The sequence below is a fragment of the Vidua macroura genome, chromosome 7, assembly GCF_024509145.1.
Source record: "Vidua macroura isolate BioBank_ID:100142 chromosome 7, ASM2450914v1, whole genome shotgun sequence".
Lineage (NCBI taxonomy): Eukaryota > Metazoa > Chordata > Aves > Passeriformes > Viduidae > Vidua > Vidua macroura.
In genome coordinates, this window is record NC_071577.1 from 11,417,208 (window position 1) to 11,439,710 (window position 22,503).

At 38.6% G+C, this 22,503-nt stretch overlaps 1 long non-coding RNA gene across 1 annotated transcript in view; it reads right to left on the reverse strand.

Moving 5' to 3' along the window:
• Window positions 1-7,654: 7,654 nt before the first annotated feature.
• The window catches only part of LOC128810121 (uncharacterized), a 60,488-nt gene continuing 45,639 nt past the window's right edge, over window positions 7,655-22,503 (reverse strand). The window contains exons 2-4 of the long non-coding RNA XR_008437945.1: window positions 13,551-13,626; window positions 8,535-8,810; window positions 7,655-7,772 (exon numbers count right to left, since the gene is read on the reverse strand). This is a non-coding gene — a long non-coding RNA (uncharacterized LOC128810121). The remainder of the gene's footprint in view (window positions 7,773-8,534; window positions 8,811-13,550; window positions 13,627-22,503) is intronic.

Here is a 22,503-nt window from a genome sequence, read left to right on the forward strand (position 1 = left end):
TTTAATCCCAAATGTTTTACATAGCAGAAGTAGAAAATGTCTCCTCACATGTGGTTAAATCACTATTATACTTGACTGCTACATAAACACTAGTACATGACAATGTATCTGGCTCGCATTTGTGATCATTTTCTTTTCATGTTAACATTTCTTTCAATATACAGCAGCATTTATGTATGGCCAAGGTCCCACAAAGCAGAGCTTGGCAGCAGCTGGGGGTACTATAGTGCAGTCACAGCCACCTGCCAGTGCAGCTGGCCAAAACTAAAACAAGCAAACAGAAGCTAAAGCAAACAAATATAATACAATTTATATAACAAACAAATATAATATAAAATAATTTTTAAAAATTAAAAAACCCCAAATAACAAAAAAAAAAAAAAAAAACAAAAAAAAAACAAAACAAAAAAAAACCAAAAAAAACCAAAAAACAAAAAACCAACCAAACACTAAAGGTGATTGGCCCATTGGCCTAGTTACTAATAATATAAGAGTAAAACAACTATTAAAGATGACACCTGGGACACAACTGGCCAGAGCCAATTCCTAGCTATCCCATAACTTGCCTTTCTGTGCAAACACAGGGGTTGCAGTTGCCCACCTTTCAGAGACTGGAACCTGCCAGAGCAGGTTGAACATTCAGCAATGTCTACTTGAATTATCAAAAGCTTTCAATCCAGAAGCTTATGAAGTGCTTATGAAGTGTGACTCTTCATTTAATTTCCCATATTCAAAACTGATTTTTCAGATCTACTCATGAGACAATTCTCAAGGTCTATTGAGGACATGGAATTGTTTGGAAAGCTAACTAAGGAATAAGGCAGAAAAACAAATTTTACAGGTCCAGGGAAAAATGCTAAAGGAAAAAAAGAGCAATTGTTGTTTTTTTTGCACCTTTATTAGCTATAACTTGTAATTGCTGTGGGGTAGTTAGTAGTTTATTCAGATTGACAACTTCAGTCAAAAGTTTATTATTTCATTCCTGAAGCTGCACACTTGAAATTCTTCAAGTTCTTATACCCCAGGTGAACCCTGTATACAAAATACTTGAAAACACATTCTTTATCAGAAAGAAAAATAGATTTAAGCATAGTTGCAAGCATTTTATATTCACAGAATTCTCAAACTACTAGGTTAATTCCTGAGATTATTTTTATCTTTTGCTCTTGTGCTTATTGTTGTCTTATTTCATATTCTGTTACTACTTGTAACCTACATTAATCCTATATCACTGCAGTGCAATAATAAAGCAAATTATTACCTAAGGGATGAAAAGAGTGTATTCCTCACTATCTTGCATAAGGATGAAAACAGAACATTTCAGGAACTTCAACAACGCATTTCTCTTAATAGCACCCAAAAAAAAAAAAAAAAAGCACTCCAGAAATTCTAGCTCAATTAAGAATCTCACAAAGGGCACTAAGCCACAGAGACACGTGCACACCATCACCTCATCACACAAAAATGAACCTGTTTCTCACCACCAGCCAGGTCATAGACCCAAACTCCTTCCCCAGCCCCATGTGAAAGCAGCAGCAAGGCACAGGAACCAGGAAGTGTCCCAGGATGCAGAGATAATGCTGCCAGCAGCACTGGCTCAAACACACTGAAGTTAAGCTGTTGCTGTACAGCAGTTTCTTCAGACTGCTAAGTTTCATGGTCCTGGCTGTATTTTTCACAACAGCCAATTCAGTACAGGACCTGGTGTAGTGAAAAGTTCTGGAGTTCTGTTTCCTCTCTCGTAAATTCCTATTTCTCTTCTTCTTTAAGACACACAACTTGAGACCCCTCAGGAGGCAACATTTAATTGCAACCAGTTCCCTAAGTGAGCTTGTAAAATATGCTATATGTTTACATTATGTACTATGGGGATTTCAAGACTAAAGTTCTAAACTGTATTTTTCCAGTTAAAAATGCCTGTCAATTAAAAAGCTTAAACTTGGCCAGTTTTAACTGCAGAGAAGAATACTCTATCCCAGACCACCATCCAAACACACCCTTGCTTGCATACAGCTCTTGTACCTTTTGGGTATCTTGGCTGCAGAATTAAAGCATCCAAGATCTAGTCTGTATTGCTTAGCACTGACTCTTCAGAACAGGGGAACAAACACTTATGTAAACAACTGGAAGCAACAAGGAAGTTTTCGGGTTTTTTTCATTTTAGAGGAAGAATTAACACAGCAGTAATAGAAATCACCTTTCTACAGAAGCAGCTCTCACAACTAGCACTCTTAAGACTGCACCACAAGTAGTTACTAGGTATGAAATCTAGTTGTTACGTGTCACCAATAGCATGTGGATCTGCTATAGTAAAATACCACAGAGGCATTTTCTTCTCTTTTTCTTTCAGTTCCAAAGGCAGCCATAAAACCTGGCTGGCTCCCTGGGTAGCTATGTTAACACTAAAAACACTGACCAGCAGAAATGATTGCAATCACACCACTACAATCTTCCACAGAGGAGGGCAATCATACAGATCAATGTATGGTCAAATTGCCCCCTAATTCTCATAATGTCCATCTACTCTGGATACCCTTACTTTGTATTTTGTTTCAGAACTGAGAGCTGCAAAAAAAAAAAAAGAGAAAGAAACACGTATAGTCCTTGGGTAAGAGCAATACTGCACTGTCAGGAACTAAAAATAGTTGATATAGTTGATAGCATCTATATCAGGCTTTTTTTTTTTTTTAACTCTTTACTAGTGTCCATTTCAGGCATCCTGTCAGTGTGATTCAGGATTTTGCAGCTAAATAAAATGAGGTGCAATTTGAGAGGCCTACAAGAAAATAAACCTTATCAGACCTTCCCCCTCCCACCAAGTGACAGGTGTAAACTACAAAATGAAAGGTCCTAGAGAAGGTATTAAGCCTAATTTTAGAAAAATGTAGTATTAGCATCAGATTCCAAGGGGATAGGGATATAGAGCAGCAAGGAAATGCTCCCAGAAATGTTTTCTAGCCTGAAGAGACAAGCTAGTCACAGGAACAAGAGAGACACTTCTTTTACAATGTGTACATTACTGAATGCAAAATCCATTAGCCCTTTCAGCTTCTGTTTTTAACAAAAAGATATTAACTTGTGTTTATGAAGATTATAATTGGACTTCAATGTTTTTAAGACAGCTTCTGAGAAAAACACCAAGAAACTGCATTACATGTTAGTTGCTACTCTAAATGCTGAGTTTACTCAGTAGTCCTATCTCATAGTTAAATGTTCAATTATTCATAAATTGTGATCAAGTCCATGAAATGTAGTACCTAAACAAGTTAAATCCCAGCTACACCCCAGACAGCCACCTATACCTGCCTCTGTAACTAGTATTTTCCACTCCACTCGCTATCCCTTCTCTCAGCACAGTCCCCAAACCCTCAGCCAGGCACCAGCCAACTTCTCACCTCGCTGTTAGTAATTACCAAGCACCTGTTGCTAATTACCTGAGCACCTGCCCCACCCACAGCAGCTGTGCAGCTCTCTGACTGCTGGGAGAACAGGTCTGAAGTGCAGACCCAAACCCCCACAGCAACAACAAAAAATTTACAACTTTTCTAAATAATTTGAGACTAGTAAAAGATAGATCAGGACACTGAGAGACTTGTTTATTTCCTTTAGGCCAATCAAGAAAAAGTTTATATTCTTCTCTGTGAAGGGAAGACAGGTTTTTTTGTTGAAGCAGAAGCATGTTTTATTAGCCCAGTTTCCTTCCACATTTGTCCCTATTCCTCAGGAGGCCGCTCACTAGGCATATATATAAATATCTATGTCTGAGAACACACCTACATGAGTGCATGACTTGCACGGGAGCAGTTTAAGGCATAGTTTTTATCACACAAAACTGCAGAAATCTGTCCTAGAAGAGGCACATCTTACATAGCTGTAAGAACCCTGCCAGCACATCTGCTGCTAGAGCAACAATTCCAGCTCTGCAGTGGCTTAAATGGGCTGAGACAGAGGTGTTGCATCATTAATGCATAAACTACAACAAAGTATTGGTGGCAAGCCTTTTTTCCAAGTCTGACTGAAGGTTTGGGAAGCAGGTTTGCCTGCAGAGGGCACACAGAGGCATGACACGTTTGCCTACTCTGCACCTACAACTTCTACACGACCGTTATTGCTACTTGGGTGACTGAGCAAGCTGACAGTATGTGACAGGTTATCTGTCGTGTACAGAAAGTCACAGAAAGAAAGAGAGGAAGAAAATACGGAAGATTACAAGAGACAGAAATAAGAAGAGACCATACCCTTTAACGATGAAGTGCTAACGGGAAGCTGCAAGTACTTGTACATTTGAGCTCACCACCCTGACTCACATGCCTTGTCCACATTACCATTATTTCAGTAAGATTTGCTTCCTGGACAAACTGCCAGGTCTCCCGTACCAGTCCTACCTCCCTTCCAGCAGTCTCCATCTGGGCAGAGAGTTGAAAATAGATCAGAGATTACCTTTTACACCATAAGCATTCAAGACAGCTAAAGAGCTTCAAGGAAAAAGGCCACACTGAGTGCCCAGGACAAAGAGATTTTAAGAAACTGAAAGAAGGAATTATTGATTGAGGGTCACAGTTATGTTGAGGTTTAGCCTTTCAGCTGGTTTTCTACTGAACACTGCAGGTGAGAAAGCCTAGGCAGAAAAGGGAGGGAGAAACCATGTAAAGAAACCCATAGTTGTGTACAAGGACAGAAGCAGATCCCATCTTCACCAGGCTGAAGAGAGTGGTTTTATTATTAGAAAAAACAAAAGCAAAGAAACCCAATATGTATGTTCTCCCACTACATTTAAACAACAGTAAAAATGCACTATAAAAACCACTGCAGTAAATTAGTGAGTCAGAAGAAATAAACAGGGCACAGGTTAATAGCATCCGTATCTATCTTTGGAAAGGTACACAATTACAATCTGCATCCCAGCTCATGCTCAGTATTTAATACAATCTTAAATAACAATAAAGTCAAACACAACAGATGACTGAAGTTCCTACTTTCTGCTTTCCAAACACAGCCAAGAGTGGCAGCAGCTACAGCTCCATTCTCCTGAGCTCACACTGCACTGCAGCTGTTGCAGCCACACCAGCATGGGACTGGCCGCAGGTTGTACAGCCCATGCCTCAGCCAGGCACCAAAGTGCATTTCCTCCCAGGTGATGGTAGCCCTGCGCTCTTCCACAACTTCTCTACCTTCTCAAGGAGGGAAGCAAACCCCATCACAGCTACAAAAGCCAATGCTTATCAAATGTTGCTTTTCGTTCTTTTCTCTCTCCGACTTCCTTGTTTTCACCTGGTTACAGTTTCCCGGGGCGCTGGCCAGGTGCTTCCGGGAGCAGCCAGAGAGAAGCAACAAACACCTTTGCGGGTTCGCTTGATACGGACAGAGCTGTTTAGAGAGCGCGATCAAGACCGGGATAAAGAGACTCAAGAGACTGGACACTTGTTGTGCAGTCCAAAGTAGGTTGTATTTGCTCGATCGCCGCACATACAAGTGACCCCGATCTGGGGTCCAGACACAGGTTATATAGGGGAAAATAAGAGATAAGGTGAAACCAATAGAACAATGCCTAGTGTGACTACATTATAGGTAAAATCCAATGGGAGTAACTCCAGGGAGAAGAATGAATACATGTAAAAATACAGAATAGAAACTCCAGCTTTAGGTTTAGGAAACAGAAACTCCCACCTCAAATTCACAAAGCCTTTTTGCTCCGTTTGCGTAGCTGCACACTGCAACAATCAAAGTTTTCCCTTACCAGCTTTGAAGAGCCAACTCCTGCAGACTCCACAGATCCTCCATCCTGGGGAGCCAGCCACAGGTGCCCCTGCTCTTCTTTCATCAGATCCAGGTGGCACCCACCTACACCCATTTAAAAGGGCAATGCCCAACCTGAGAGCAAGTCAGATCTAAGTAGTGAAAAGTGATGATAATTAAAATCACCTGAGTAACAGCTGAGGTGACTTAGCTGCCTGCTTTGGACAGGCCCATTTGGTGTCCTTGCTGCAATGGGGCAGTCCCTGCCCCAGCACTGGCAGGGGCTGGAGGGCAGCTGGGAGCCTTTCCCAGCGCATGGCACCTTTGGTAGCTGGAGCATGTCATGTGTCTTCTGGAAACTTGTCACTGTGGCAGCAGCTCTCTGACCACAGAGAGAAGGCACAGACTTCCCCAGGCACTTTCCTGGGGAAGGCTGTGAGAAGAACAGAGAAAAGAATGAGAAACAATTCTTATCTCCACTTGCTGCACCGGTTGTTGTGCACAAGTGGAATGTGTCATGGGGATTTGTTTACCAAAGGGTGATTTCTTTATTGGACACTGGATGGTGTTTGGAGGGATTGACCAATTAGGTCAAAGCTGTATCGGACTGGTTGTAAGGGTTTCTGAGTTTCTTATAAGTATAGTATAATATAGTATAGGATGATATAATAAAGCAATTGATCAGCCTTCTGCAATCATGGAGTCAATGCTAATTATTACCCAGCTGGGGGCCTGTGGCGACATGGCACCACAGTGGGGATCCTCAGGTAGCCTCGGGCTGGCATCTCTGATTTTTTGGTTGTTTGTTTGCCTTAGGTCTGAGATCAATGAAAGGGCTTTTTACCCCTGCTGCCAGTATAGCAGAAACTGCTCAGGCCACTTCTCCCTGCGATCCTGCTCTGCCCAGATACCTACAAGATCTATAATTATTATTCAAAGTTAAATCAAAGTTGAATAAAATTCAAATTATTATTCAACTCTCATTAGCATTATCTGTTGACAACATTTGCATACAAATAGGACTGGGTTGGGTTGTTTTCCAACAAGCTCACATGTGTAACGGAGATTTCTTTCTAAATTCTTCACTAAAATTTTTATTGTGAAGTAATTTAGGAGACATTTACCCATCTTCACCTCCACCAAGACATGACCCCTGCCCACTTCGATGATAACCATGAACAGAGCAAAAAGTTTCATAAAATGTAGTCTCAATTGCCCAGGATGACTGGCCAAGCATGCTTTGAACTGCTTGAAGCCTATACCCTTAAGTCTCTGCATTTGTCACACAGGATGCTTACTCAAGATGTAAATGTTTTTCTTCCACCAGCTCAGCTTCTGTACTACCCACACATTTAAAATGGTGTCTCTTGCCACAAGACACAGAACTGCACCTAAGCAACTCACAACCACCAAGGTTAAAACGGGGATGAAGGCAAATTCCCCATGAAGGTCCTTGATGAGTTAAACACTATTGCATACCATCTTAAAATGTATCTGGTGCCTCTTATTGTAGACGATGTGGCTAAAGACAACAGAGACACAACCAGATACATGCATGGTACATACACGCAGATTTGTTTATTGTCTGTATTAGATTTTTTCCACTTCTGATCTGAAAAACAGTAATAAATCAACACTTTTGCTCAGGATGTAGAAAGGGTTGATTGAAAACGCATTTCAAAAGAGAGTTTATTGCAAAATCAGTCTCATGTATGTTCAAGGCCTTGGGAGCTTTCTATATCCCACACTGGGAGTTTTCATTTCCCACAGTTTTCAAGCACCTAAGTGGAAAAATTTTTTGTTAGTTCATAAAACACAATATTGCTGCATCAAGGCAAGAACACACAGGCCAGGAATATATCCATCTATTTGTAATATTGCTGTAAGGTACACTTTTCTAAATACCTACTGGCTTTGGTAACCACTAAAGGTAATGTAGATTGGGCTGTACCACTGTTTACTCATCTTGCTGTTGCACAGAAATCTTGTATACTTTAGAGTGTACATCTGTAATTCTGACATTTTCTGAAATGAAACTGAGAGAAGAAATGGGATAAATTCAGATACTTGAAGATACATATCAACATTTGCAGAGGTAAATCAAAGACACAAGGAAAGCTTTTCTATGTGAAGAATGCCAGAGCAAATTAAAATATGTATTGACAAGAATAAGAAACACAGTGGAAATGAAGAGCATCTGCACCATGAGAGAGATTGTATAAAATCACACTCTGCATCAAGAGAATATAATTCATATTTCTTCACATCCTTGTCCTATCCCACGCCCCTCTGCCAAGTGCAAGGAGCCTCAAGGATGGAAAAGAGCACAGGGAGCCAAAGAGAGACAGCTGGACCTCACTGGACCTGGACAGCTACCTCACTGGGGGCTCCTGGGGAAGCCCTTTGCTTGAGAAGCAAGCCCCTCTCTTACAAAGGCACTTCCCCAAATGCGTACATTTCCCAGGGAACACCAACACACACTTAAGAAACCCTGGCAAGGCTGAATTACTTCTGCTCCTTGCAGCACAGGCACTCCAGCTCGAGCACATCTTCCTTCCCCCGAGTCTGTTTCCTCGTGTCGCTCCGGGTGCGCAGCCCGGGTCCCTACAAACACGATCTGCCTGCTGCCTCTTCTCGTGCCTCAACTCCTGCCTGCGCTCACAGCAGCAAAACCAGGCTGTTCCCAGCCAGGGAGCGGAGCCTGTTCCCACAGAAGGCTCTCGTGAGCCCCTTCCAGGACGCTCTGCTAACACACAGCACTTCTCATGCCCACCCAGAACAGTGGCCATCAGGCTCACCTCCACAAAGAACGCCAGGGCAGGCAGATGCCAGCGTGGCTGCTGCCCGATGAGCGGGCTGAGCAGGTGCGAGGCCATGTGGGAACACACGGGGGTCACGCCACGGCGCATCTCCCTGGCAGGGGAAAAAGGCACCAAGGCCCTGAGCCAGGCAGGGGCTTCTCCAGCCTGCGGCTGGGGCTTCCAGGCTCCCTTGCATGAGCCGTGCATTCAGGGTTCTCCAGCTGGTTCGGGTTTATCACAGTGGTGGGAAGCGCTGCGCTTCCGTTTCCAAAACTGAAAAGCAAAAGAGACAAGACTAGTAACAGGGATGATTTGAAGGCATGCTCCAATGGAGAGTAGGGAAACACAGCAGTGGCTCACATGGCAGTCCAGAGAATAAAAGAAGGGTTGACTAGCCTGAGAACATAAAGTCTCACAGCTTCTCAGGCAGGAATCCTGCAAAGGTGTACCTGGATTGATTTTTCATGTTGTTTGTTTTGTTTTGTTTTTTCTTTTATTATTTTCTGGGCTCTTGATAACTAAAAGTTCCAATCTATCTTTTTATTACATTTGTTCGTTTTGGTGTTATGTTTTTCTGACCTATGGAAATCTAGAATCTCTCTTCAGCTTATTTTTTGTGTAATCCACATCATGACTGCCACTGTAATTTACTCACTGGACAACAAAAATGCACTTTCTGTTTGCACTGCTGGAACCTGTGCCAGCCGTGTCATGCTCGTTGTGCGCCCATAAGATGTGACAAAGAGCAGCTGTAGCCAATGTCAGAGGACTGACTGTAGGAGGGGTGGAGGAATCAATTCTTCATTCCTTAGGAAGAAGGGTAACAGAAGTACTGAGATGGGTTTACACTACTTCTGCTGCTATGGGTTTATGGCACATTGTAATACAATTATCTACAAGCAGGAAATCAGTAGGCTGCTAAAAAATGGCAGCAGAGGGCTGAATGGGCTACCCCTAGTGCTAAAGGGCAATGGATTTAATTTGTCCCTAAGTTGGTAGTGATCTCATTCTGTGATAAGGCAAGTAAACAAATTGCAGGTAAAATGATTACACACACATCCATGTTGAGACAATCTGACTGGCGAGGTGTCTGGCTGTTGTGTGCATAAGAATCTCTAACCAAATACTGAATTCTAATTGACTTTCACAAGTCAATTCATACTGGATTTCACAAAGGCAGTTGTCAATGCTCTGTGGTTGAGCAGCTTATTGAATTAGGAGAAAGTCACTTACTACTCTGAGCAGACTACATTCTGAAAGTACAGGCGAAACAGTTAAAAAAATCCCATCAAATATGACTTAGCAGGGAAAGGATGTATAAAAATTCTATTGTAAATAGAAGCATATTGTTCTGATCTTACTTTCATTGTTCTGTAAAATTAGGATAACTTTTATAAATAATGAATAAATTAATTTCTGTTTATTGAACATAAGAAATTATTTTTTCTTTATAAATGGCTGCAAAGATAAAATACTATTTATATATTTCAGAAAGCTGTGGGAGAACTGTGGAGAGTTCTGTTTAAATCACCCCAAGTGATTTATAAATCACTTCTAAATTGTTTAAATCATCTCCAGCTCATAAGATAGGAAGCTCTTTTTGTTAGAGAAGCATCTAACTATGTCTTTTCATACTTGAAATATCTGATGCTTTGAATAATACATGACATTTGAATGCTTATTTTGCACTTGGGACCCAGATCATTTACTAATCTTTAGGGATATTGAGACTTGATATCCAGCTCAGCAGCTTGCTTTATGCAGTAACCAGCTCCCAGCAACTTAAAGAACATCAGCTGTGAGGGTCACTTCTAAATCTTCCTGTCTCCAAAGTTAAATTATTTAAACAAATACTATAGGTTTGCAATAAGATGAAAAATGTATGTTTAAGGAAGCTTTCAGAATGGCTTAGTGAGATGTAAATTAACTGTGATTGAGTGGAAATGAAACAAGGTGCTGTGATGGTACCTTTGTGCTATGGTAGTGTGAGCCTGTTGTTACTCAGGAATGACAGACTTCATTGTCAGGAAAAAAAAGAGATTCTACAGAGCAAAGAGTTTCTAACACTACAAACCAGCACCATTCATTTTGCAAGTCAGCACAGCCTTCAATCATGTTTCTGAGTTTCATATTAGATGCTCTCATTACTGTTTTCTTTTCACTGACTCATCTGGAAAATGTGGAGATCCTGAGCAGTTTACAGCAACTAATCCCTTGGGCTAGGAAATACAGCACAAAACAATGCCTATCACAAACTCCTTAATCCTTTTATGATATCCATCTTTAATATGCATCATTATGGCACACAAGAAACCTGACTGCAGAGTAATCATGCATACAGAGCACATGTCACCAGTTGCTCAAAAGTGGGCCTCTGGGTATTTCAGGCTGAGTGGGTGGGTGTTTTATTTATCACATGGATGTGACAACTCTCTTCATGTAGTAGGTGAATGCAGTAACTGCTGTTCCACCACTAACATTTTGTTTTATGTTGTCAAAGAAAAAAAGGGTTTTTTTACATTATTTGTTTTTATGTATTCTGCTCTGTATCACAATGAATTCTGAAAGCCATAGTGACTTTTTCAACTGTTTTCTTTGAAGAGGTCTAATACCACGGTTAACACAGTTGAATTATTTCCCCATGTAAGAAATTTCACTCCATTTTCTGCTTTCCACATTTATTCAGTTTATTTTCATCAGGTAGCAGCTTGCTGTCTGGCAAACAAATCTCATTCCATATTGATTGTGATGAGGCAACAGAGCAAAAGAAAGCAAAAAGAATAGGAAAAAAGTAGCCCAAAAAAGAGAAGACCTTGACCTCCTTCCTTTATGTGGCAGCCTGGTTTGGCTAAAAGGTGTCGTAATATAGATGAAAGTAATTCCTCTAATACAAGGAGTATAAATTTATTTCTAGCCCCTCTCAGGGTGGAATTTGTTTACTAGATTTGGATAGTTAACACATTGTGACAGGAGTCATGATTCAGCAGAAAACATTTTCTAGTTGAAAAACCCATGTGACTAGTAGCTGATGAAAACCAAACACGAGCAGAAAGTTTGTTTGCCCACCCTCTCTTAAGTGCCTCACTCCTGATACGCTCCAGGCTCCAACATTCAGCCCATGCCTCTGTTGAGAATTGTTTGAGCCTGCGCTGTGCCTGTTTACACACTGTTAGTACAACACACACTCTGCCAAGGATGAGTGATTTTCAACACTGCTGATACTGAAATGCTCTTCAAAAGAAAGGTTCTGATCGTCACAGCTACTGAGGGCAGCTGTGTTACACCATGTCAGAAACACTCGAGGGCTTGAAACACACACCATTTGGATTGATGTAAGTTTGTAATGTGGTAACAAATCACCATCTTATAAGAATTAAAACTGCCAGATAACCTTGCTATAATTGCAAGCAGCTTGTGTGCAGAAAAGTCTAATGTGAAGGAGCAGTTAGCTCTTTACTTTTCATCTTCTGATGTATGTGCTTACATCTGTCTTACCATGAAATGCTGTCCATCAAAACAGTTTTCCAGACAGGACTTCCTAAGATGTTGATTTATAAATCAGATACGAATTTGCACAAGATCACTCTGACTCAGCTTTGAATCTGACTTAAAAGTATTTCTTATCATATGGAAGCAAATTTTGGTGGAGCAATAAAACAACAGAAACATTGCTGAGAAACATTGGTGCTGTTCTTGGCACTGGTATGCTGCTGAATGTCACAAAAAACTGACAGATCAGAAACTCATGTCTAAAAGAAAATAGGAAACCAGTAACTTAGATTGTCTGTATTTATTAAAATATACTCTGCCTGAATTGTAAAGAAACAAGGTAGTTTTGGCCATCTTTTTTCACACAGAAGCATGATCACTAATACAAACCCTACCATCTTCAAAGTATGGCAGGTACTAAGACTTACCAAATGAAGTTGTTTTAGCATGTCATAATCTAATTTTAAAAGTGAGATTTAAAAGTTAATATTCCCTTCCATTCAAATTATCACCTAGAAATCTGAGAGGTTTTTTTTTATACTTTTATGTACACTCTGTCTATTTTTACTCTCCATAGAAGGAAAGACAAGAAAGGCGAAGGATGGGTGTGGGACATCAACCTAGAATTGGAAATGCTTTGCATTATCTGGTAATCTCATATGCATTATATGCAAACACTATAGCAATCCATCAATGCTGAAAGATCTGCAAACATTTCAAAGATGACAACTTTAATTCCAGCACAGAGTATATTCCCGAATTCAGCTCATGTCCAGAAGATATCAAGAAGATAGGTGTTGTGGTTTGTCTTTGGGGTATTTTTTTTTTAAATTACATTACATTATTCATAGACCAGAATAATGATTGTTTGGGGAAGAGGTGGTTGAGGTTTTTTCCCTTGGGGACTGAATAAACCCTCTGAAGATGGCCAAAAAATAACCAATAACAGCTATTAATCTGAAATGAATCTGAATTAATCAAACTCTGGAGCATACTTTTTCCTTTTTACATACTCTCCCCTTTGGTAGAGCTGCTGGCAGAGAAGGTTAAAAGTTTTTTGCTATGGACAGGGATACATTAGTTTTAAAGTCCTAGAAAATTAACATGCTGAGTGTACCAATCTTCCTATATATAAAGGAGGGACCTTGAAAAAGATGGACCTGCTGGAGAAAAAAAGAGAAAAGGAACTGTTATTTTATAGTTTTCTACCCTCATTATCAGACAAAGCCCAAACAGTTCTGTCACTCAACAGTACATCAGGACAAACCCCATAGCAAATATGTGATGTTCTCACTCATGAAACATGAATTCCAGAATACAAAAAATGCCTTTCAGATATACTGGCCTAGTTTACCTGTACAAAGAAAAGAAATTTATTAGGTTCACATTACATCTTCTGGAATTCTCAGAGCACCATCTGTTTTTAAGCAAACAATTGCAACTCATAAAGTATTATACCTACAGTGATTTACAGAGAACAGTTCAGACCTTTATCCCCAAGTATGATGACAGAAAATTACATACTTTTCTAAATCAGTGCTTCCTAGAGAGTCAGGATCAATGCAGACGTCCTTTTCATTCTTTAGTATTGTATCTATTCCTAAATTGGATTAGATTAAATAATATTAGATTGATAGATAATACAACACATATCTTTTATCTCAATTTGACTAAACAATATTTGCAATGGTCCTAAAGCAATGTTTTTTTATTTGAATCTTCATGTACACAGCTAGCGATTCAACTGAATTTCTGTTTCCTCTTTGTCCCACTACTGCCTTTGATGAAATTTATTTGGATGTGTGCAAATGGAAGACTCTGACATGGAATTAATACCATGTCATACCATTAAGACTAAAATTAGGAAGAAAATTGGGAAATAACATGTAAAATATCTCCAATAATGCTTTCTCCTCTCGGAACATAAAAAGAAAAAAATTTTGAGGTGCAGAAAGTAAAAGTTCTTTACTGACAACTGCACTCACCCCTAAAGAATCAGGATGGTATCAACATTTCATCAGGTTCCTTCTAGTATAACTTTCAGGGCCTCTCTAATATAGCTTTGATACTGCTTCAAAATCAAAACTTCAGTCCTCTGAAACAGTCCTCCTCTTTTCATGTCTGGTAACGTAAAACCAAAAGATGTGTTCTGACTGGGTGTCCTCCTACTTAATTACTTCCAAAAATAATCTATGTCAGTTTTTCTGAGGAACAGGCGCCTCAGATCCCAGAGATTTTTGTATTGTACATGATGGAAGAAATAAGCAAATACAGATGGTTTGGTTTTATTCTGCAGTGGCAGTCAACAATTACATTATCCCTGTTACTATTGTTGTAAGAGATTCTGAAGGAGAGAATATCTGAGGCTGAGTTTCTGAATTAATAATGTTGATCTAAAGCTATTGTGAAATTAATTTGAACTTGTATCAGTTCTAGTAAGTTCTGAGAGAATGGCTATGTGCAAATACTTGTGATATTTCAGAAGTTACACAGATACTTTGCCAGTTACAAATCTGAAAATTATTGGATTTCAGAGGTTGGAAATTGTGTGATAAGGTGAGTTAAGAAGCAGTTTCATTTATGGTGTAGTTAAGCTGAGATGTCAGGATTCATGAATGTTGTTGGAGGGGTCTGAATAGTTTTCATAGAAACCATATAATATTGGTCTGCATTTAAAATTCAGGCTACTCTCAATTCTTCAAGTCCCTTTATTAATGCAATATTCCAGCCTTTCATTCTTATGACAACTGCTACCAAAACCAAAATCAATTATTTAGGGCCAAACACTTGTTGGTGTGGTTGTGACTGGAGGAAGAATTAAAAAAAAAACTCACACCTATCACAGGTTGCCAGTATGACTTGAAGGAAGAAGGGCAAAATCATGGGAGGCAAAAAAAGTCCATGAGTCTTTCCATATGGCTGTCTCCAATGGAGGTCTAACAAGCCTGAGATTCAATGGTTTGGGAGAATAATGCCATGGTCAGACATATGGTTTCAGATACACTGATTTAGTTCCTATCTCTGCATTTCTCTGTGGGTATCTAAATTACAGAGCCATGCAAAGAATTGGACAAATTGTCACAGGGAGCTTGGGGCTGGATCCAGAGCTCTGGCAGAAGTGATGCTTAATTCCATCTTTCTCTGAACACCTAATTCTTCTGTGCCCTCTAACAAACAGGTGTTAGCCCCCAGCAAGATTTTTGGTTAGTCCCTTGATATCAACAGACTTTGGAATACCCCAGCAATTGCTTTCTCTTCTGCAACAGGATTTCTTCCACAAATTGTTGGGGAAGTTGTAAAGTGCTGTTATTTCTCTACATTAGCTCAATACTAACCTACAAAAGAGGATGCACCATTAACTAGCCAAATGGAACCTGATGTCCTTTCAGGCTACTAGGATAAATTTTTAACCCTAGACACTAAAGCCTGCTTATAAATTTAGCAATATAATTTAAAATACTTTTTGATATTTGCAACTTAGGATAGTTTAGTGGCAATTTTAGATGATAATTGCAAAGTTATGGTCAAGATAAAAATTATTACAAGAACAGATATCCTAAGGGCATAACAGGCTTTTGATTCAGGTGTGATCTAAAAAAAAGGTGAAGGTGTGAAACTAAAAGGCACCAGAAGTTTGAGAAGGAAAACCGGGAAGCAATCACCAATCTTTGCAGAACCCCTTAAGCAGTAATTAGCAGGAGTTCAAATAACATGCTCTCCCAAATGATTTGTTCATTCATGGCCACAGAGATTCAAAACTGATACCACAATTGCTACCATCATGCTCAATGTGTACTTTTCAATAGCGTTTAGTACTGGCATATTTCTAATATCGGTTGACACATAGATTCACGTGAGACTGAGTTGGAAAGAGCCTCTTTCCCTTGCTGAAGATTTCAACACTTTTATATGTAACTGTTTAAAGCTGAGAGGTAAAGAGTAGCTAAGGTTATTGAAGAAATCTGTTGTCTTTTTCCTCAGAGGGTAACATCCAAACATGACAACTAGAGCATCGACCTCTAGTTTAAATCTTTCAGGGGGTGGCATTTGCTCAAAACTTGAAGGAATAGAGAATAATGACAAAAAAATTAAATTTTAATGCAATGTGGCAACTAAAACTCAAAACATTTATAACTTGAAAAATGAAATGTTCTGATGCACACAACCTACTACATTTAAAATACTTGGACCAATTTGACAGATACACTTAGACTCTATCTGACTTGTTTCTTATCATCAATGTTAAAATACTTAATAAAAAACCCCAAAACAAACCAAGACACACATTCAGTTCTGTGTTGGGTTTCCTACAATTGAGAACCCCTCTGACTGCATTTCATAGTTGCATATGAGATTATGAACAAATTTGGAGTGCTGAAAAATATGGTGTGAAATGTGCTGCTTACAGGCACTGATTTGAGAAATAAAACAAGCATTTAGATTTCAAAGCAAGCAAGGACTCAAAATATTAAAAAAAATAGATTATTTCATCCAGCTTTCACCATTATGTGTGGTATAATGAGTATCATTCTGAAAGGATGACTTAGCAGGTGTAAATCAGCAAAGCTGCTCCAATTTCAATATATAATCTTGGAGAAACCATCTGGGAAACGTCACTTAGAGACAAGACTGGGGAAAAAGCAATAATAAGAAATGGCCGGAACTGTAATAGTCACCCAAGGATCTAAAGATGGAACACTCAAAAATTGTTGGGATTTTTAAATCTGATCAGGGTTCATTAAATGTTATATTGTCCCAAGGAGAAGGCTGGTCATGCATAAAAGCATTTCTGTTAGTGGTATAAGCCCATCAAAGAAAGGAAAAAAAAAGTCCTGAAAAAAAAAAAAAAAAAAAAATAGCAGCATGCTTCTGTGGTTTATAGTTAATTGAGCTTTTCCAGGGAGAAATTCAGAGCAGGACTATAGAATGATTAAAGACACCTGAATTCTCTTTGCTTGTATCCTGTGGAAGCTCTAGGGATTCATAAGAAGTTAAATGGTAGGCTATGGCAGTAGATCTGGGTGAAGTCTCCAGCAATGTCTCCAATGGAGGGTGAGTGTATCGCTAACCCATCTTTGGAGTAAGATAATTTCTGGGGGACAGGTGTTTACGTGTTGTTGAAAATACCCTTTGCATTTTATTTTTCAACAGTTGTTAATCATTAGTTTTAACTTCTCAAAGCAAAAGACTTCTTGGCTATCAATAAAAAATTGTTAAAATTCTGAATTGCTTTTTTTTCTCCTATTCAAGCATTTCTTTAGTCATAATTGAATATCTAATTTCTTGCTTGAGAAATGAAATGTTGTGACATAAGGCAGGTAAATGAGAGCTCCTGCTTGCTCCTGTCACAAGGGTGTGTTGATGCAGCAGCCCTGCTGTCTGCATGCTCTGTGGGCTTCAGGCTCTTCTTTCTCCCTACTCGTACACCACAAAGCTGTAGAAGACCCAGGTTAAGGTTAATTACACATCCTAAGACACTGAGTTTCTTCCCTCACCCAAGTATAAACACATTTTGCACAGAGCTGAAATTTTGTACTTACCTGGTGTCTTTTAATTAAAGAAAAACTTATTTAATTGCATGGACTTCTTTGGTCATGTGTTTGGGACTTTTTTTTCTTTTTTTGGTCGTTTGTTTGGGGTTTTTTTTGTGGCAACATATCTTCTCTCCAATATTTGCAAACTGTGCCAAGGTTTTCAGAGCAAGCATAGAATAATGCTGATCCCAGTTTAGGAGACCTTTTCATAAAGGCAAGAAGCAGTAGCAGTTTTACAAAACTACATTTACAGGAAACGTTTTATAGGATTCTAAAATTAAACTTGATTGAGGGCATTTGTTAAAGAGCTAAACAAATTAGAAAAACTTAATAGAATATTTTAAGCACTTTAAAAGGAAGAAAACATATCTTTCCCCTTGTACAGTTATCTTGAAAAGCCTTTTAAATAAATAACACTATGACATTTGATATAATTAGTTTCAAAACCTATCATGAAATGGTATCCATTTAAGGGTTTCTATTTAACAAACTATCAGGGCTTTGGATTAGGGGAAGAAGAGAATTCTGATGAACAATTAAACAAATGTCATCTCTTTACTCAATCCACTTTTATTTGTTTAGTGAAGAAAACATTAATGGAAATGCAGATACATTAGGACATTATGATAACTAGTACATTAATAATGCAAATAGCTTAAGAAGGTTAATTACTTCTTAAATGAGTAGTTACTGTGTAATGTTCTTCCTTTGCAAAATACATCAACTCATTCAAAGATAAAAGCAATTCCTTTTTTTTTTTTTTTTTTTTTTTGGCTGCAGCTACTCTTGAAATATACATAAGCATTTTGACCTGTTGGGATTGAAAACAATTATCAGTCAACAATTATAGGCTGAAGTCCAGCATTCAAAGATCAGGAATACATTATCAGTGAAAAATCTTTAGTCTTTATACAGCATCAAAGCCAGACAATTATTTCTGTGACTGCTAAAACATGCCTTTCCCCAAAAGGCCAAAACATAAGCACCACATTTGAATTTCAGATGATTATTGCTGCTCTTGAAGACAATTAAACCACAATAACTGCTCCCTTGGTTTGCATGAATGCACTCTCTCAGTTGTAACATTGTTTGAGATCCAACATATGAAGTCAACTGTCTCTGTTAGATTCAGATAAATAACTGAGCTGATTTTTCTGGTTTAAATTAAAGTATGACTGTTGGATAACTGGGATTTCAACATATCTACTTTTCCGTTAATTACTGACAATAAGAAAAACGTTTCAGTGTATCCTGCCACAGAGCAGAGCCAAAGTCAAGTCCTGTTGCAGTGAGATCAGCATTTGATGGAACGAGTCACACAATGAAATGATATGCAGGTTTCCAAAGGAAGCTCACTTTCAGAATTATTATTTACTCTTAGGTTTGCAACCACTGCTTTTGGCTTCAACCTCTTATAAATTTTCTAAGATTTCCTAAGCCACAAGCAGAATGAAGCCATCCAGTACTTCCAACAAGAGGGAAGCTAACTTCTGTGAAGTGTTGTGGTAGGAGCCAAGGTCACACTGCTCCTTGCAGTTACTAATCAAATGTGGGATGGAGAAATCTCCCATCCAAACTGTCTGTTGTCCTTCTGCAGAGGGTGTTCTTGCAAATTAGTGTTCTTTCTGTAGTCCTCACTGTATATTCCTAGTTATTTTCTCCATGGGAAGCTCAGTTTTCCTTATTTTGGTCCAGCTATCACTTAAGTTTGCAAGCAGTGCCACTGAAATGACACATTTAGGTATTTTCCTGACACAGTCTCATGCTCCAGTAAACAGGTACGAGATGGGCTCTTGATGAGCACTGAGCTCTTCAACCTCCACAAGACCTTTCACCACTCAGGGCTGATGACAGCAGTGAATGAAGAAACTTTCCACTCAGAGGTGCAACCCAACACTACAGAAGATGAAATCTAGCTCTGAAACACTTCCAAGTAATTATAAATACTGCATTACCTCAGCTTTGGGGTTATGATCTTTATTAAAATATATATAATTATTGACATCTACACAGGGTTGGGAACGCTCTCTGTACATGCTGGTTCAGTACCTTGGAAAACAGGGGTTTGGTTCCCTTCAACACTTCAGAAAAACATGCATAACGAATGTCAATATTCAGCACTAACAAAAATTAGCCCTGAGCATTGCTGTACTTAATAGCAGCTGTTAACATAACAACCTTAATGGATCAGTTCAAATTATACATTCTTATATATTTTTCTGTTGATTTTTTCCCACACATTTTAATTGTGGATCCTATTTCCTGCATTCTGCTAACAATATTCATTGTGCATTTTCCTAATATTGACATATCTAAATCTGACTTTCTATGGCTCAAATGATTTTAAAAGTCCTATATTTTCTGCTATAGTGTCAAATATCTATAAATGTCCCCTTCATTTTTCATACCAGGTCTTACTGTCATGTCCTCATTCCTTTTTTCAGAGAATTTCAGTCCCTGTATTTGAATATTGCATCGAAGAAGACATTTTTTTGCAATTTGATAATGAATTATTATGGCGTAACAGAATCCATTAGTTCTCCCTAAGTCTGAGCTGTTGGCTGCTCTCTTTTTGCTGTCAGATATCAGAAAGTTCTTACATATGGGAAAAAATGCAAAGTTTGAAAGATGACTGTGCTTGCAAAGTGAAGTTTTCTGTTTTGTTTCTCTAGCTACAAGGTGATAAAACCATACTGGAAAGATTAGATAACAATGACTCACCTAAGAGGAAGATTTTTGTTCACTCTTTTTGTGGAAAAAAATGCTGTAAAAGCACTCTTTCTGAAGTAAAAAATATGTTTGCATTTCTTGTAACATAAAGTTTTCACAGCTTTGGGTCATTTAGTTTTAATTTTTAGGGTTAGGTGGTACATTAAGACCAGTATTGTAATCACCAGATATACTTAAACAGTAGGATTTTGTGATACTGGTATGAAATGCAGACATGGCCCCTTCTCTCCATGACCATGTCTCCATTTAGGACTTTCTAATCACTATTAAACATTTCTAAAGATATCTTGCTAGGTTTCAGATTTGTAGCTTTTCAACAGAAAAAAAACAGTGTAGCAATGCTGATGACTATTTTTGGATACAGCTCAAAGACATTTTTAATAGGTGTAAATTCTATTCATACTTTCTTATGGGTTTTAAATATTAAATGAAAGCAAAATGGTCATTATTAACACGGCACGTTGGAAAGAAAATGAGTTCATAAATATTTTTGCTATTACTTAGTTATAGCATTCTGTTTCTATTCCCTGTGGAAGTAGTATTAACATTGAGCATAATTTTTGAGCCACAGAGCATATGCAGCAGAGATAAGGCTGCAGTCCCAGGAGCTGCTGCACAGCTCCACCGTACATCACCCTGATGAATCCTAACCATTTATATCCTGCTTTTTACCAGTTACTGTAAGCAAGGCTGGTTGGTTTGGCCTTACTGGAACTGGGCAACAGACCCATCTCTCATATTATAGATTAACCTGCCTCACAGTCCCATGATAAATGTGCTGCAATTTCTTTGTACATTATTTATTTAGTTTGTTTCTATTCACTAGATCTAAGAATTTGCGATTGAATTTCTAAAATTTTCTTATAGAATTTATGTACATGTATCTACCAGGATAGAGGAAAGAACACTTGAAAAGTCTGTTGTTGATGAAAAAGTAAAAGCTTTTCGATTTTTGCTTTCTCATACCAGGAAAACATTAAAAAAAGCAAACAGCATACCTTGAAAAGTCACACTTTTTCATTAACTATAAATTTTTAATAAAGAAACCCAGGTTTGTTTTTTTTTTTAATAGATAATTTCTTGAATAAGTGGTTTATTCAAATCTGCCTTAAGTCACAGGAAGCTCACGAATTATTGATTGGATCAGCTATTGCCTTCATTGTTTGCTGTTCAAAATGAGCTCTTCATTGCCTGAGGTTGGTCACCAAGGTCATCTGATGCCATTTATTAACCTATCAGCAGAACACCCACAGTTTCAGAGGTTTTGTGCACTTCTGGAATGAAAACTCATTTGAAATCTACACAAAGTTGCCTAATTTCTTTTCCCAATTCTGAGCATTTGTATCCTGTTTTAAACACTTCCTGTGTTTAATATTCTCCACTGATTCCAGTGAGATTGTATCGAGTCAAAACTGGTTACCATTTAAAAGCACCAAGGCTCAGAGGAGGCGAAAGGAGGGACTCACAAGTATTTTCAAAGTGATTTTAAAAACCAAAGTCTCAATTAGGCAATTGTATTCATCCATTCCAAATCCCCAGCTCACCAAGTAATTCCAGTTTATCAGCTGCAGCATACAGGAATGTATGCCTGTGCCTCAATCAGCACAATCCACTCCTCATTCCATTCACACTTCCCAGTAAGAGGTGTACTCATTCTCTCAATGTACAGGTCTGGAAGGAGCAGGATGCAGCTTTGGGGGAGCAGAAATTACACAGGAGCTTGAAGGTTTGTATTTTAAAAAGAGCTTGTGCTTATGGTCTTATACCCATTGAGCCTGCTTTTTAACTGAGCCTGCAGCACTACTGGAACCAAGGGCCAGCTAGCAAGTCTATTGTAAAGGAGGCTTTTGAGAGTCTACATGTAAGAATTCACCCTGAGATGAAATTTGGCATCAAAGGCCCTGGCATAAAGCTCGCTTAAAATGACACTAGTGCAGAAGAAAATAATTTCAGATCTAATTCAATATTTCAATGGGGAACTGGAGAAAGTGTTCAAATCTGCTGAAAATCTGGCTTTTATAATATTGTCTCCAGGAAGGTGCCTGATAGAAAAGTTTCAGTGCCAAGCAAGAACAGAATTATCTTCCATTTAGAAGGAAGTAAATAGATCATTTCTCTCTGACCTCCAAAGAGGAAGGACTATTCTCTCCACACGGCGGTGAAATGTAATAAAAAGAATGATACCCTTGGGATTCGTTCTACCAACAAAAAGC